This window comes from Amblyomma americanum, chromosome 10 (assembly GCF_052857255.1).
Source record: "Amblyomma americanum isolate KBUSLIRL-KWMA chromosome 10, ASM5285725v1, whole genome shotgun sequence".
Taxonomy (NCBI): domain Eukaryota; kingdom Metazoa; phylum Arthropoda; class Arachnida; order Ixodida; family Ixodidae; genus Amblyomma; species Amblyomma americanum.
The window spans coordinates 3686504-3702486 of NC_135506.1; the positions used below are offsets into that span (position 1 = coordinate 3686504).

Sequence of the window (15983 nt, forward strand, 5' to 3'; positions counted from 1 at the left end):
TCGCTTCTCCGCACGGCAGAAACGTGCTGCGAGAAAGCACGCAAACTGGGGGGGATTTTGTTTTTTTCTCAGCCGCGCAATCCCGTTCCTCCCCCGCCCTGAACCCGCTGTTTCTTCCCTCCCCCCTCGCTCCCAGCCTCGCCCCTCCTCGTCCTTGGCCCGCGTGTACGAGCGCCCATTCCGCCATGCGTCGGCAGCAGCAGCAGCACCGCAGCGAAGCACAGCGGCCTCGTTTTTCGCCCGCAGCGAATGCGCACGCGAGCAGGGCGTGCAGTAGAGACGAGGCTTTCCCTTTTCTTCTCTCCACCCTCTTCCCTCTCTCGCTCGTTCTTCCTTTCCCCTTTCTTTCACTCACTTGCCTCACTTGTTTCGTCCTTTTGTCATTGCCTCAAGCTCTCAAACCCTCTCTGTTCCTCTCTTTCATTAGTTCTCTTCTTCGTCACATCTTCGCTATATTACCAAGTTTGACCGAATACAACTGTAGGGAAAAGAATCGTATCCTCGTCAAGAAAATAGGCCATTGGCATTTAAATGGTCCTTAAGGGTGTACTAAGGGAGTAATTACTCACTAGCGTCCACCCAAACGCAGCCGCAGAGTCTTCAAGGAAAGCGGCGCTTGGGTGGATACTATCGAGCAATTACTTCCTTGTTTCAAATCTCACTCCACATTGGGCGTTTCCCTCAAACACATTGGACTCCTTACGGGGGCCTCGCTTAAATCAAGCTAAAGCATTTTGGGGTAAACAAGGCGCAAGTTAACAAGGTTTACAGTGAACAGCTCAACTGCCCGCGGCACTATACAGAGTCAGTGCATATGTTACAGCACTATCAGCCTCGGCCGCAAAACTAGTCACTAAACGGCGAAGTAGCGCCGTCGAAGATCGAAGCTCGTGCCCACAGTTCGATCATTGTGAACCGACCGCCTTATGTCCAGGGGGCGCAACCGGGCTGGCCACTCGACGGCCATTCCAATACCACCCCTTTAATTTTGCGACTCCGCGTCCCTGATCCGGTTTTCGCCGACACCCCTCCTCCTTCGCAAAATAATATTTTCTTCTTCATCTCCGTTTGGCGTGTTCTTAAATATTTTCGCTGTTTTTTTTTTCGTTAATTATCCGCTTTCGCTTCCCTCTCTCCTTTCCCCTTTTCTCCCGCATTCTCCATCTTTCGCGCTTTCCCTTTTTCCTCCGCGAACCATGCGAGCGCGGGACGGGACGGCCGGAACAAAGCTACGGCCGTGCCTTTCTCCAGGGCTGTTGACTCCGCGCACACAAGCCCCCCTCCGTCCAAGTCCCGGCCGCCGTCGCGCGCGCGGGATCGCGTCGTGTATCGATTCTGCCGCTTGGCCCGCGCATCGCGTGCTGCCTCCGGCGACATGCGAGGCCGCGCCAGCGTCGAGCCTGGCCGTTTGCGGGGAAGCAACTCAGCCAGAAACCGCGCACGAAAAGAGCACAGGCCGGGAGACGGGGGCGCATGGGCGGAGGTGCGCCACGAACCTCGCGCTCTCCGAGTCGAGTCACCCTGCGGCATCGAGGAACGCAGAAGACGAGCTACGGCCGAAAAACTTCCGAGTCTTCTTCGCTGAACATAGACTCTTGAACGAGGTGGAGGAAAAACTTTATTCGAGGCCAGAACTAAGGCCCAGTGAAAAAGAGCGCCTGCTCCACTAGGGGCGCGCGTTGTCCATCTTCCCAGTGCACTCCAGGAAGGCGGGAAACAAGCGCAGGACATGAACACAGAATGTATTCTGTATGTGCCCCGATCTCCGGACAGTTGGGACAGTGACCTTTATCGCGCCATCACAAGTTGCAAAACACTGTGGAGTGGGGAGACTGCTTGTTTGAGCTTTGCGAAGGACGTGTGCTTGTTCTGTGTTGAGTGACGGGCGGGCTAAAATTGCGCACTCTTCCCCGACGGCGTTCGGCTGTTGGCTCTTTATATGCATGCAGCTTTCTTCTCCTTTTAGTCCTCACTGTCGTTTCCTTCCTCCCAATTTGCGCATGCGCAGCCACGCTAATTAAGAAGCCCGATGCTTTCTGCGGCTACCGAGCAGCAAGCATTGTCCGCAGACCTCCTCCTACGGAAGCTAGCCTAGCTGGGCTACTCGCTGCTACGAGCGCGAAAACACAAAGGACGAACGCGGAAGCTGTGAAAACCTTTTTCTCGTCCTGCGTGTTTTCGCGAAACTAACCACGTCGGCGTTCCATAAATTTCGTGATGCGAATAGAGTAACTAGTAACAACGTTATTAGAAACGCTGTTTTTACTGTGTCATTTTCGGTCTGGAAGTGCCAACCAGCCTGGAATGACTTCGGAAATCTTGAACAGTTCGCGCCCTGAGGGAAGGCTTCCGCAGATGCAGATGCAGCCTAGTGAGTTCAAAACCGACGAGCGGCTCCACAGTATGACCTCCAGCGACATTGGGTTGGCACGGAGGATCCTGTGATGAGAGTTGATGTTCGCCAATGGTCACGTTGAATAGCGCAGGCGAGATCGCTGCACTCGTCTCTACATGTATACTTACGGTCGTCCTTTTTCGCCCTCCGAAATCTTCTTCACAGTTCGTGCTGTATCTGCGCAATGAACCGCTCGTTTCTTGGAAGCTCGCTTCTGCTTGAATGAAATACTCTGCGATGCGCCGAGTCAACGAGCCGTAGAAGAACACGTGACACTCGTTTTCTACGGCGGGAGGCTTACGCGAATATCCGCGCATCGAGTTCAGTCAGTCAGCGAGACGATCATTTCCGACATTGGCGGCGCAATAAAGCGGCCAAAGAGCATTTCATCCAGTGCTCCCATTGCGCACAATAGCTCCGTGCCTCCTCAACCGTTATACGACCCAACATTCCAGCCATTTACGTCGGCTGTCTCGCGGCCACTGGGCTGTTCGCATTGGGCTCTATACGTAGCTATTACGGAGCCAATGAAACCGCACAACTGCAGAAGACAAAGATGAGAGACTTCTCCGCAATGTTGAGCAACCCCTACCGCAGATGTGGACACTACGTATCGTTTCTCCCTGCTTCAATGAGGCCTATTCAGGGGGAATAATTTGCGTCCGGGACTGCCATTACAAGCGAAAATGATCGCGAAGGTAGGGCGACGTTACGCTTAAATCCTCTGAGAACTAGCCGAGTGTCCAGCACGGCAGAAGGTACAGCGCCAACGTGGATTCCCTTTGGAGACTTATACAATGTTGTTTGCATTACCTGTGCGGCGGTCAGAGGTAAACGAAATCCTTAAAAGGACACTCGAGCACAAGCTGAGGCCGAACACTGAAACGCAGCTGTCACCACCACAGGCCGAAATTTTAAGTAAAGTGCTCTACATCGAAAATTGCTGCTCTCTGAGGCTAGGTTACACCGCTATTTACATCCAACCGTAATCACGGAGTCCGTTTCGGTCGTGACGCCACGAGTTTTAATCGAGTGGCGTCAAATTTATAACTGCAATTTTCTCAGCATAAATGCATCCTTTGCTGCCGGACAAACATCAGGGCAGCCAGAAAAAGTCACATTAACGATTTTTACTAATAACAAAAATTAAATGAAGTTGTCCTGAGTGTCCCTTTGAACATAACCTTCGATCTGTACCGCATAATTTGGACATTCCGCTCGATGGTATTTTCTTTTTCCGTCTGCAACCTCCCTCGCTCTCTGTTTCTTCAACGTGTGATACGCGCTCAATTTTGGGGTAGCCATTTTTTAGTTTTTCGTGCGCCTGTATACGTTGTCTTCGCCGCCGCGGTCTCAATATTTTGCTCATGGTCGCCGTTTTGTTCGAAATCACAATTTACCAAGAATTTATAACGTTAAATTTCGTCAATAAAAGCATGAAACGCTAATTGAAGGAAAAGGTGTATTCTACTTGACCAAAGCATTTTTTTTGGCATGCCTATTCTGTACGTTAGGTTCTCTTATTTCGTCAACATGAGATGCTCGACTACCGGGTACGGCCCGACAGGCCCCATACTGGCTTGGGCTGATCTCTAGCTATGTCATCGTAATTTTAGTAATGTTAAAGTTTATTTAACATATATTTATTTATGTTAAATATTTATGTTACTTATGTTAGTTATTTAATTTGAACGATTTGAGGACTCGTCGCCTGAATTTTCGCAATCCGTGACGTCACAGGATGTACTTGCGCCGCTTCCTATAGCCTGCTCACAATTTCCAGCCTTCAAAAGCAGGGCATGCTGAGCAGTTCAGGGCGCGCACAATTCGCAGCTGTGTGGCCAAGAACACTTGCCTAAGAGTGTAACATGAAAGCTGTCCATCGCACTGCTGCAGATTTCTTTGCTCTGGGTGCGAGAACGGGGTCGGCCGCAGTGAACACGCGCAGCCGGAGAGCTCTCCTAAACAGCAGCCGCGCAGACCAGAGGGTGGCAGAGCAGCTTATCAAGCAGCTTCCTAAAACACCACAATGCAAAAAGCACGAGCTGTTCTGCGTGGATATTTTTGTGCAAGTCTGCAGCGCATGATCTGGCACCGAGTGACCGCGCTTCGTCGCCCTCATTTTTCGAGGGCCGGCAGGAATGACCGCACAGCTGCGCTGGTCACCGGGCGCTGTGATCCGCAGAGAAGAGCAAGAAGAGAGGCCGGCAAGGTGCTTCTGCGAGACCCACAGGCGTAAGCTGTCATAAGCATCAGAATGCACGGCACTAGAGACAAACTCCAACAGGGCCGGCGTAACCACGTCATCCGCCCTTGTCCGCGACCTCTTCAGTACAGACGAAGATTGACACACCCACATCTGGGTAAGCGAGAGACTGTTGGAACACGCCGGTGATTGCTATTGCAGAAAGTGTGCACCAGAGCTCAGCATACACGCTTAAACAAGAGTGCGCTAACCATAGCATACCATACTGTACGATTGTGTAGCTTACTATACCATGTATGCATACCATACTACACCATAGCACAACATACAATACCACACTACAGTATACCATGGCATTGCACTGCATAACATTACATACCATACTACACCATAGCATACCCTACAGTACCACACTAAAGTACACCATAACATTGCATTGCATACCATACCACACCGTACCATACACCATACCATACCATGCCATACCATGCCATGCCATGCCATATCATACCAGCCATACCTCAGTATACGCTCTTAAGAACACACCACAATCGCGCTCGCAGCAGCAGAAGCCACTCACCCTAGGTGACTTGGTCGGCGTACCATTCCCGAGCCGGTCCCATGCTCAACGCGCGCAGTCGAGCAGTGGAGTCATGTTCTTCTCCGACGGGCGCTCAACGCGATTGCATGGCGTCCCTGACAACAGCTCTGGACGATCACTGCGGACACACAGGCCGGCTGCTGGCACCAGACGTTGGTGCGATTCGGCCTCGGGTTGCGGTGAGCGAGGCAGTCGGCGGAAGCGTCGTGCTTGGCCGCTAGCCCATGCTGGAGACCGCACAGATGGATGGCGGTGGCGCTGCCGAAGCACACGTGGTTCGGGAGAAGCGTGCTCCCACTCGACCACGCTGGGTCCGGTGCGGTCACGCCTCGTGTCGGTTCGTGGCTCGCTCTCGGCCATTTCGGCCGAGGGGCGTCGCTAACCAGCGAGGAGGAGGGCGACGAAGGTCGACCGCAAGGCCAGACTTCCACACACGCACAAAAAAAGCACGGGAATTTGAAGAAAAGATGAAGAAAAAGAATGCTTACGGGGGCACTATTCGAGGCAAAGGAAGAAAAAGAAACGGGCAAAAATGTTGCCCGTATTTTCGAAATACAGCTTTCCTGCTCGTCTTCAATGCGAGAGTCCTTTCCGCGGGCACTTTTAGGTGCTCGGGATGAGCGGCGTAGTATATCGTGCTTCGGCGGTGCACCGATCACGTTCTTAGAAAGAAAGAGCCATCACAGACCCCGTATAATAACCTCTCCTTACCTTATCCCCGCGGCTGAGGGAGGACAGGCAGTGTAACAATAAATAGCTTAATTTTCGCAGGACCCCGCCAGCAAAGCGGTGAAGGAGAGGAGGTGGCGGCGTAGGAACGAAGGAGAAGGGGAGAGGGAGAAGTAGACTTACTTAGAGCAGGCGAGAACCCAAAGGACTATAGGACAAGCACGATTGCAGAATACGAGGAGTAATAAGTAAGCAGATTAAGAAACGAAGTGCCAAGGACATAGGAAAAGGACAGTGAAGCTATAGGATTTTAAAGGACCTTTTAAGGGAAAAAATACAGCGCGAACATAGACGACGGACGAAGAAGAGGTGCGCAACACAAGCGCTTGTGTTGTGCACCTCTTCTTCGTCCGTCGTCTCTGTTCGCGCTGTATTTTTTCCTTTAAAACCCAACTAGCCCAACTTTCCATCCTATTAAAGCTATAGGATGAAGCGCAGTGAAAGGAACGTTGCAGAAAACATTAAAAAATAAAAACAAATGGCCATCCAAACGGGGTATAGAATTTGAATCTATGAAGTGCAAAACTAACCGAGCAGAAGAAGAATTGAAAATGTGGCATCAGCCGAGAGAAACAAGCAGTCGTTCACACCCATTCTACGCACAGGTGCTGTCCCTGCCGGCAGCTTCCTTGGAGGTCTTAACACGTCCGACCATTGCGCTTCCGCTGGTGCCTGCCTTGGCGAGCTTCAGCGAAAGTGCGCAGTCTCCGCTTCATCGCTTCGCGGCATTCATCATCCGCACCGGAGGCTGTCTGCCGCATCTCATCTCATCTGGCAACAAAGGCACACTGCCTGAGGGGCGCCTATTTAAACGGCACGCCTCTGCTTGGTACCCGGGGCACGACATCGCTATGGCCGTGCACTCACACCCGTTCTATACGCACAGGTCAGTAATGTAAAACCTGCTACATGTTACCGCAGTTCGAATCGCTGTGTAATAGCAGCGTCATGCCCCGTCGATTTGTTCCATCACATGCGATAATGCCGCGCTCAATTGAATTTTGTTTTTGCTACCTTGAATAACGTTCTGTTGATGCTTTCTGGCGATATTGAGAGTAACGCTGGCCCTTATCCCTCAGACATGTGCCAATTCAGAAAGTGCCGATATTTCCGAAATTTACGCAGTGGTTAAACGTTTGGAACTGAGTCAGGCGACATACCTTCAAGAACATGAAGTTGTAAAAGAACAACAAAATGCACTGAATGAGTCGCTGCAAGCTATTGCTAGCAGAGAAAGAGATATGCATTCGCAGAGACAGATTGAATCCGATGCGGCACACGCCGCTGCATGTTCTGTTGACGTCTTGTGTCAGGAGTTTGTCAAACTTAGGGTGTCGCTTGATGACGTGAACAACAGAACTAGAAGAAACAAGTTGCTTATATTTGGCTTGGATGATTCTTTAAAGGAAACTTGGTGTGAATCAGAACAAAAGATACTGGCCTTCTGCCAAACCCAACTATGGCGAACAGGTTCCTTCCGAATGCATATAGAGCGTGCTCACCGGCTAGGGAACTTGCAAGAGAACAAAAACAGCCATATCATTATAAATTTCTGCAGGTTTAAGGGTAAGGAGCGCATTCTATCACGCGGTATCAAGCATAAGGATACAAGTTTTGCAATTTGTGAGGATTTCACCTCTTCCGTCAGACTTGCGCGATCTAAGCTTGTACTTCACGCAAAAGCCATGAAATGCCCTTTTAGACTGCGGCACGATAAGCTGCTTATGGGTAAGAAACATACGATTGTGCTGTGGACATGACTGTTGCGTTTAAGGAACAGCAGAGAGGGAGCCACCTGCGCAAGTGACCTGTGGGGCAAGGCGAGCATACAAACCGTCCAGCCCGCCATATTTCTGACCTTACATTTTTGGTCGTAAACTGTAGGAGCATAAAAAACAAATGCGACGAATTCGCTTCTCTTCTCTCTTCTGTTAAACCACTCGTGGTTATAGGCATATAGTCATGGCTCGATGATTCCATGTTTAGTTCCGAGTTTTTTCCACCTGGTCTTCACGTGTACCGTTTCGACCGCCATCTACATGGTGTTTTTCTTCTCGTTGATGCATGCCTTCAGTCGTCTCGTCAAGTAGTTCCAGCTCAAGGCGCAGAATCTGTCTGGTGCAATGTCCGTCTTAGCAATGGGCATCTACTAACAGCAATTGGCTCTTTTTACCGTCTCCCCGCTCTCACTTCACCTGAATCGTATAGATTACTGCCTGACTTTATGTCTACAATAAATAACGACTACGCTATCGGTGGCGCGACTTCAATATGTCTGAAGTTCAGTGGCTGAACAATAAGCCTGTCCTTAGTAATTTATCAGCACTTTCCTTAGCTTTTCGCGACTTAATATCGGCCAATGATCTCCACCAGTTTGTTACTGAGCCTAGTATAGGCTCGGTCCTAACCGGTTTTCTGTTCTAGACCTGCTTTTTTCAAACCGGGCTTCACCGGTATCTGATAACTCTGTCATTCCGGGAATTAATGACCACGACTGCGTTGTTGCTCATGCTCGAATCATGCCGTTTTCGTGTCCTCGCCACCTACCGAGGAAGGTTTACTTTTTTGATAAGGGCGATTGTGCTTCACTCTCATATGAGCTTGCCAATTTTCTGCCGGAATTCGGCCGCTTAAATCAGTCCTTAGAGTGTAATGACTTGTGGAAAACATTCAGCTGCACCCTGAAACAACTTATAAACAAACACGTTGCCTCCATAATTCTGACAGCAAAAAAAAAAAAAAAACGCAGACATAAACCTTGTGTTACTGAAGAGGTCGGGCGATTGGTTAGTAAGACATCGTCTCCTAAACACGTACAGGAGGCATCGTGATCCTAGAGTACGTGACATGTTACGCTGTCTTGGAAAGGATATAGAAATAGCAAACAAGGTTGCAAAGGAAAAATATTTGTTAGAACTATAGCCCTAAGTTACAGAACAACCCGAACGAAATATGGAAGTGTTTAAAAACAAACTGTCAGCGAATGGAACCGACTTCCACAGAAAATTGCTGAATGTCACAGTGAAACATTGTTTCGGGCTTTGTTGTCAAATGTGTAATTGTTTGCGCGGTGCCTTCGTTTAATTTGCTCGTTCATTCCTTTCAGTTTTTTTCTTGCTTGTTATTGTGGCGCCATTCTGATCTTTTCTCGTCTTTTTTTTGTTTGCTTTCTCACACGACGGCCTTTCGCAAACAATATGTATTTCCCCCCTGCAATAATGCCTTCGGGCGCTGCAGGTATTTTAAATAAACAACAATCTAGTTTGCAAGATTGGCAATAAGAAACAAGCAAAAAACCTCGATGAACGAGAAGAAGAAAAGAAGATCGAGCGCCATAGAAGAAATGAAGCGAACAACAACAACAAAATATGAGACTGCGCGTTCAGCCAAGCACGTGACAGGGCTTAAGGTGGAAGCGCTGTTACGCCCTCCCCTTCAACATGTACCAACCAGCCCACATCAGCCCTCTTCTGAAAATAAACACCATTTTTCTTTTTTTTTACTTAAACCTCGGAATCTTGAATTCAAGTTTTCAGCAATCTCGCACGTGCATCTCATTACAAGTGAAGAGGAAGAAAATTTCGAGCTGCTCTGAGCGCTCGGTCAGTCCGTCATCATTCGTCTGTGGCGCAACGCCAAATAACTCTTTCAGAGTCTAAAATTCTTCCATGACCTGTGAAAACATTTTCCATACGCGCGATCCATTCTGATCGCCATTTGTAATGTCCAGTCAATGAAGATGTATTAAAGTAGTACACACTCAGCATTTAGTCTTTGCTTACCCTGACACACCAGAACCGTAACAAGCGTAACATACACTATTACATTAAAAGTATAAATGGCGAATTAGTCTTGTTTATGACCGCCTGAAAAAAGTTATAAAACTGCGCACTCATACTCAAGCGCATGCTATCAATCAGCAGCTAAGCTCGAAGTCATGCCACCATGTTTACCGGTATCCCCGGTACTCACCTGCGGGGCAGAAACGTGGAGGCTAACGAAAAGGGTTCAGCTTAAGTTAAGGACAACACAGCGGGCCATGGAAAGGAAAATGATAGGTGTAACGTTAAGAGACCGGAAGCGGGCAGAGTGGGTGAGGGAACAAACGCGGGTCGATGAAATCCTAGTCGAAATCAAGAGGAAGAAATGCGCTTGGGCAGGGAATGTATGTAACGCGAAGGCGAGATGATCCATGGTCGTTGAGGGTAACGGACTGGATTCCAAGGGGGAGTGGGGATGAAGGGTGTATTTGAAGCATGTATGAAGAATATACTCGCATACGTACGTGCACAGCACGCATAAAAATTTACGTGAAGCATAGAAAACTTAGCTGATGATGATGGTGATGATTATCTGTGAAGTTGCCAGGCGGTAATAGTACACTCGAAGTCCGCTCGTGCCCCACTTGGGCCGTCACTGGAACGAAGTGAATGCGAGAGTTTGCGGGATGTCCGCTATCGGAACCTACCAGGCGAGACAAGTATACACTGTCGGCAATGATGTCCCCGTTACGAGGTTGGCATACGAGCAGGCAAATGAGCAGCAGGCATTATGTGCCGGGCCAGGCAAGCGCGTTACGCGCCGACTGTTTATCGCGGAAAGTGATTAAATGCGCGCTTGACGAGCCCCGCGGGCGCTTTGTAGTGGCAGCAAACTCGGACCAATGCGAGTTTCGCTTGGTTTTTGGGGGGCTTAATCCCGCGTTCCCATTTCGACAGGAATCGTAGAGATTAGACCGAGAGAGGCAGTCTGCTCGGCTGTGTACAATACGCAATGTACAGAAGTCAAAAGTTTTCTTACTCGCAAAAGAGCATTGGATCCTCGCGGTACAGCAGATGCAACGTTAGCAAACATATTCATCAAAGCAAAGTCCCAAGGACAACTGCCAGGGATGCAGAGGGTGTGTTGCAGGGTCGCTCACCGTCCAGGCAAAACAAATAAAAGATTCAACACGCGTGGTGCTTCTTCAGGCGCGGTGCATTCATGAACCGAGAGCATCTGCCCCTCGCAAGAGGTCCTCCATCCAAAGGCGTCGACGAAGACTCATGACGTCACGCTTACTCCGTTAATCCGTGGTTAATTTCTATGCTCCTGCCAGCCCCCTGAGATTTCACCCCCGTTACGACATACCAGTTCAAGAAGATTGCATGTTGGAAAATTCAGCCTAGCAAAGGGACAATGTAAGAATTAAGGCACAAACGAGCGCTCCTTTGTTATCGTGTCCCTTGGCTGGGCTCAATTTTCCAAGATACATCCTCTCCAACGCGCCCAGGTCAGCGTAATCGCCAAGGAGATGAACCGCGACGTCATGAGAATCGGCCGACGCCATTGGCCGGAGGGCCTCCTTGAGGGGCATTCGCCATTACGTTCTTGAGTTGTATCCGACTATATATGTATTCCTTCCTTCACTGCCTATCGTAGACTGTAGTTCCTTTCCGAGACTGTTGACCATCACTCAAGACTTCATCACATTAATTTTGTATATTAACGACCTACTCGCCGATTACTACGTAAAACACCAAAGCCGCCAAATCCATGCATTTCAACGAGGGCGTATTTCAACTTGCGAGTGACATGGTGCGCGGCGGTGACCTTTACTGCAGGCCTGCAGAGCCTTTCCGGATTGCGTTCCCCTAAAAGAGCATCGATTAATTGCAGGGCACCGAAAACTTCTGATTGTCCGCGAAGGGAGAAATCGCTCGCTGCGGATATGGGTCGACTGAAATCGCAACACGACGCTCTCCCCACCGGCCGCTAAACGTTTAAAGGGTAAACGAGCGCCCTCTTCGTTAGGCGCCCGCGTGTTGAGTGCGAGGTTTGCAGGGCCTGTCAGCCATGTCCAATCGTCTTAATTGGTGTTTGCAGGGGAGCTGTGGGGTGACGTATCGCCTGTGACCAATCTCTCCCCTCATCGATTGGCGCTGCGTACAGGCATGACACTTCGGAAAGCCGCGGAAGAGAACGGTTTCAACGTGATGAACGTGCGTGTATACACAGCTTGTCGGCCACAGGCCTCTCCTCTGATGGAGCGATTAATTCCGAACGGAGACACTCTCGTGGAATTAAGCGTGCGTTCGTGAGCTATTTTCCTCTTGATTTACGATGGAGGAGAACAAATAGAAAAGTAAAGACCGATTTAAAGGGGGACGCAAAAAAGAGTCATTATTCCTTTCGTCCGACTGTGAGCTAAAAAAACCAATAAAATCTCATTTACTTCCAATTTTTCTCATGTGAGAGGAGGAGAAGGATAAATTTTATTTCCATCGACAGAAGTAGCAGATGGTATGGCGTGGCGTTCGGCGAATTCTAGAACACTTGTCACAACCCAGAGCTGTGTGCCCGAGTCGAAACTGAGCAATGCGGTCTCCCACTGGTCTGGATTCGAAAGCTGCTAACCTCGTGGAGGGGAGTCCTGAGGGCAAGCCCAGAGTATGCGCGATAGATTGGCATATGTTGGCCACATAGTTTACAAGAAGGGGAGTAGACCCCAGGCAATAAGCATTATAAACGTTGAGTAATTCTGTTCCTCAGACCACACCATGGATGGATCTGTTGCATCCGCGTCGCTATGTGTATACTTTACCCTGCGATAATTACTGTAACGCCGGACACAGCACCTCTATATGCACGGGGCTGCAACTTCCAGCCAGGTCCCGGCCCATGGCCCCGCGCAAACACCGCACTTCCAGGCCCGGCCTAGGCTTAGGGGCCGGCCAGGGCTCCTCGTGCAGTGCCCTAATGCACCGCCCTTATTCATTTTCTCGCGTTTATTCCTTTTAGGACATTGTTATGCGCTAGGATAGATAGCCGGCGGCGACCGTCCGGCGTTGTCCAGAAAAATCTTGATTGGCTGGCTGGCAGTGATGTCATCTGTGATGTCACCAGAACGGAGAAACCCCATTTACTGGAGGGACGTGAAGTCACTATACCGGAGAATGCCCATTGGCCGGAGGGGAGTGACGTCACCAGACCAGGTTCGTCTGTGAGACTTTCGCCTGCCATCCGTGGCAAGCGGTGTACGGGAAGAACTGCTCGGGAGGAGCAACCTGGGTCTCACTAGCCCCGCCAGTCACTCAAACTGCAGGGCTTGGAGAGAACGGGTTCTGCCGCAAGCTCGGCAGATGGTCCAGTACACTGATTAGTAAGGGTTGCCCACAGCCAGGCAAATTTGTAACTGAATCTAATTAGCGGGATAATATTTCGAAGGGAACCGGGAGTCAGTGGTGAAACAGTATCCGATAGACACGTGCGCGCACTTCTGCATATCTGCCCCGCCGCGGTGGCTCAGTGGTTAGGGCACTCGACTACTGATCCGGAGTTCCCGGGTTCGAACCCGACCGCGGTGGCTGCGTTTTTATGGAGGAAAAACGCTAAGGCGCCCGTGTGCTGTGCGATGTCAGTGTACGTTAAAGATCCCCAGGTGGTCGAAATTATTCCGGAGCCCTCCACTACGGACCTATTTGTTCCTCTCTTCTTTCACTCCCTCCTTTATCCCTTCCCTTGCGGCGCGGTTCAGGTGTCCAACGATATATGAGACAGATACTGCGCCATTTCCTTTCCACCAAAAACCAATTATTATTATTATTATTATCTCCCGGAAATTTTATGCGAGGCAATTGCCGCGTAATAAAGTATTTCGGCAAGCAAGACGACCGCAGCTTCGCAGTCCTCAAGGGCAGGAGCTGAATAAAGGCAGCGCTTGATGTGATATCGGGCCTGGACACGTGGTCCCAACTTAGCGGGAGTCGTCCAAAGAAAACAACACTACGGGCGTCACCGACAAAACAAGCCGCGTAAACAAAGTGACGTTTGACTATTCTTGAGGGTTGCTTTTCGGTTTCCAGTAAAATGTCGGAATATGCGAGTCTGTTGCCTGTATATTGAATTTCATCGGAGAACGAAAAAGCAAGGCAGGTTTTTTTCTTTTCATAGTTTGCCCCTAGTCCTAAGTGGCAGCAGCACAAGCGAGGAGACAGTCCATCGCTGTGGCGAGAAGCTTTGCCGCCGAAACAGCAACCATCCAAATTGATGCGCTTTCACCGCGATTCTGCTGTGAGCGCTAAGTGCCCGTCGCTATAAGATTTCAGCGGACGTCAGGGCTAAAAATTACGCCAGCCGCACCTCGCAGTTCAGATGTTTTTGTTTTTTTCATTCGTTCTTTGCCTCGCGAGGGGCAGAAGTGCAGTCGCACGGGAATTTGAGACCAACTTGGCTCGCCTTTTCCAGTGCTGAGCTTTTGCTGCCGCGGGGATGGAGGATCCGCGGCTTCTGAAAACGTGAAAAGTATACTTTCTTATTTTCGTCATGCACAATTTGGGACAGAAAATGCGTTGAGTCTGCGAGCGCATATACACATGAGGCTGACTTTGACGATTTAAGCAGGTTGGTCTGACTAATATCCACGTTCCGCATCATTCTCTTTCCGTTTTACGACCGACAAAAGCGGAATGGATGCTCACGTAGTCGCCAGAAATCTCAGCTGCATATATAAGGCGGATGTGTACGCGTCCCTCCCACAGATAAACTTATCACGTGACTGAAAACGGTCAAATACCGAGCACCTGTTTCTGGAACTGTTTCCAGCTTTTGTCTTCGCCTGTCACTATAATCGTTTAATTTTAGGAAAGATACTTTGGACCTAGACTTCACAAGGCCCGGTATATAGCCTATAGGGAGGATGCCTACTTTATTCCCGTAACCCTTATCGCATTCCGAACACCAAGTTCAGCTCTTTTTATTCTGTAATAGATTTATTCATGGTAGTCAATCCCAGTGACGTTCCATTAAATTGTCGCTTCTTCAGAGAGGCGAAACGCTAAGGCGCCCGTGTGCTGTGCGGTCTCAGTGCACGTTAAAGGTCTCCAGGTGGTCGAAATTATCGCCGGAGCCCTCCACTACGGCACCTCTTTCTTCCTTCACTCCCTCCTTGATCCCTTTCCTTACGGCGCAGTTCAAGTGTCGACCGAGATGTGAGAGATACTGCGCCATTTCCTTTCCCCAGAAACCAATTTTCATTTACCCGCCGCGGTGGCTCAGTGGTTAAGGGGTTTGGGGGGGGGGGGGGGGGGGGGGTTGAGGTGTTTTTTTGTTTCCTCAAAGGTCAAAGGCCTTGGTTCAGTGGTTAAGGCGCTCGGCTACTGATCCAGAGTTCCTGGGTTCGAATCCGACCGCGGCGACTGCGTTTCGATGGAGGCGAAACGCTAAGGCGCTCGTGTGCTGTGCGATGTCAGTGCACGTTAAAGATCCCCAGGTGGTCGAAATTATTCCGGAGCCCTCCACTACGGCACCTCGGGCAAGGCAGCGCGCCGAACGGGCGATGGCGTTCCGTGGACTCGCTGGCAGTGTTGCAATACGCTGTCGCGAAGCTTAAGCGTCCTCCAATTTTTTTAACGGTTTTATGGGGTTTTAACTTCCCGAAGCGATGATGATGATATCATTATTTACTTCCAAAAATAGGGGAACCAGCCCGAAGACTGGTTGAGCTACATTTTGGAAGAGGTCGGCAGGGATCCGTTGGGACTCTGCGGCCTTCAATGCGCGCGAAATGAGCTGGCGCTGTTGGGCCAGCTTGGTGGTACGCAGGAGGGGCTCCCAGACATCTGCGGTAGTTGAATTGTCAGCGTTGTGTTGTGTACATGTCCACATCATGCGAAGGAAAAATTGGAGGAAGCTTAAGCTTCGCCTTTAAGAGTGGAACGTGACAGCTTGTTGCTGCACTGCCAGGGAGTCCACGGAACGCCATCGCCCGTTCAGCGCGACGCCTTAGGCAAATCGCTCTGCTGCGTACGGTGAAACGGACGCGCGGAGCGGAGTTGCAGTCGTAGTTCGTCGGCACATCGTTCTCGACAAACCCGATGCCACGAACGCCAGCATAGCTTCCGCGCCAAACGAACGGGCAGCAAGCCGCAAGCTCCGTGGTGAACGCGCTTTGGATCGCCTAATCGCAGGCCAAAATTTGCCGCCATATATACAAAGATCATACGACCGCAGGTGGCGCATTCTACTTGTAATTTGTCAGAAGGTCACGTGACCTCGGACGTATAACATCACTG

The 15983-nt window shown here is 50.1% G+C and overlaps 1 protein-coding gene across 1 annotated transcript in view; it reads right to left on the reverse strand.

The window, feature by feature from the left end:
* The window catches only part of Shab (potassium voltage-gated channel shaker cognate b), a 56401-nt gene extending 50935 nt beyond the window's left edge, over positions 1 to 5466 (reverse strand). Inside the window, exon 1 of the mRNA XM_077640047.1 lies at positions 5182 to 5466. The gene's annotated coding sequence lies outside the window, so the exon portion shown is untranslated. The remainder of the gene's footprint in view (positions 1 to 5181) is intronic.
* Positions 5467 to 15983: the final 10517 nt, after the last annotated feature.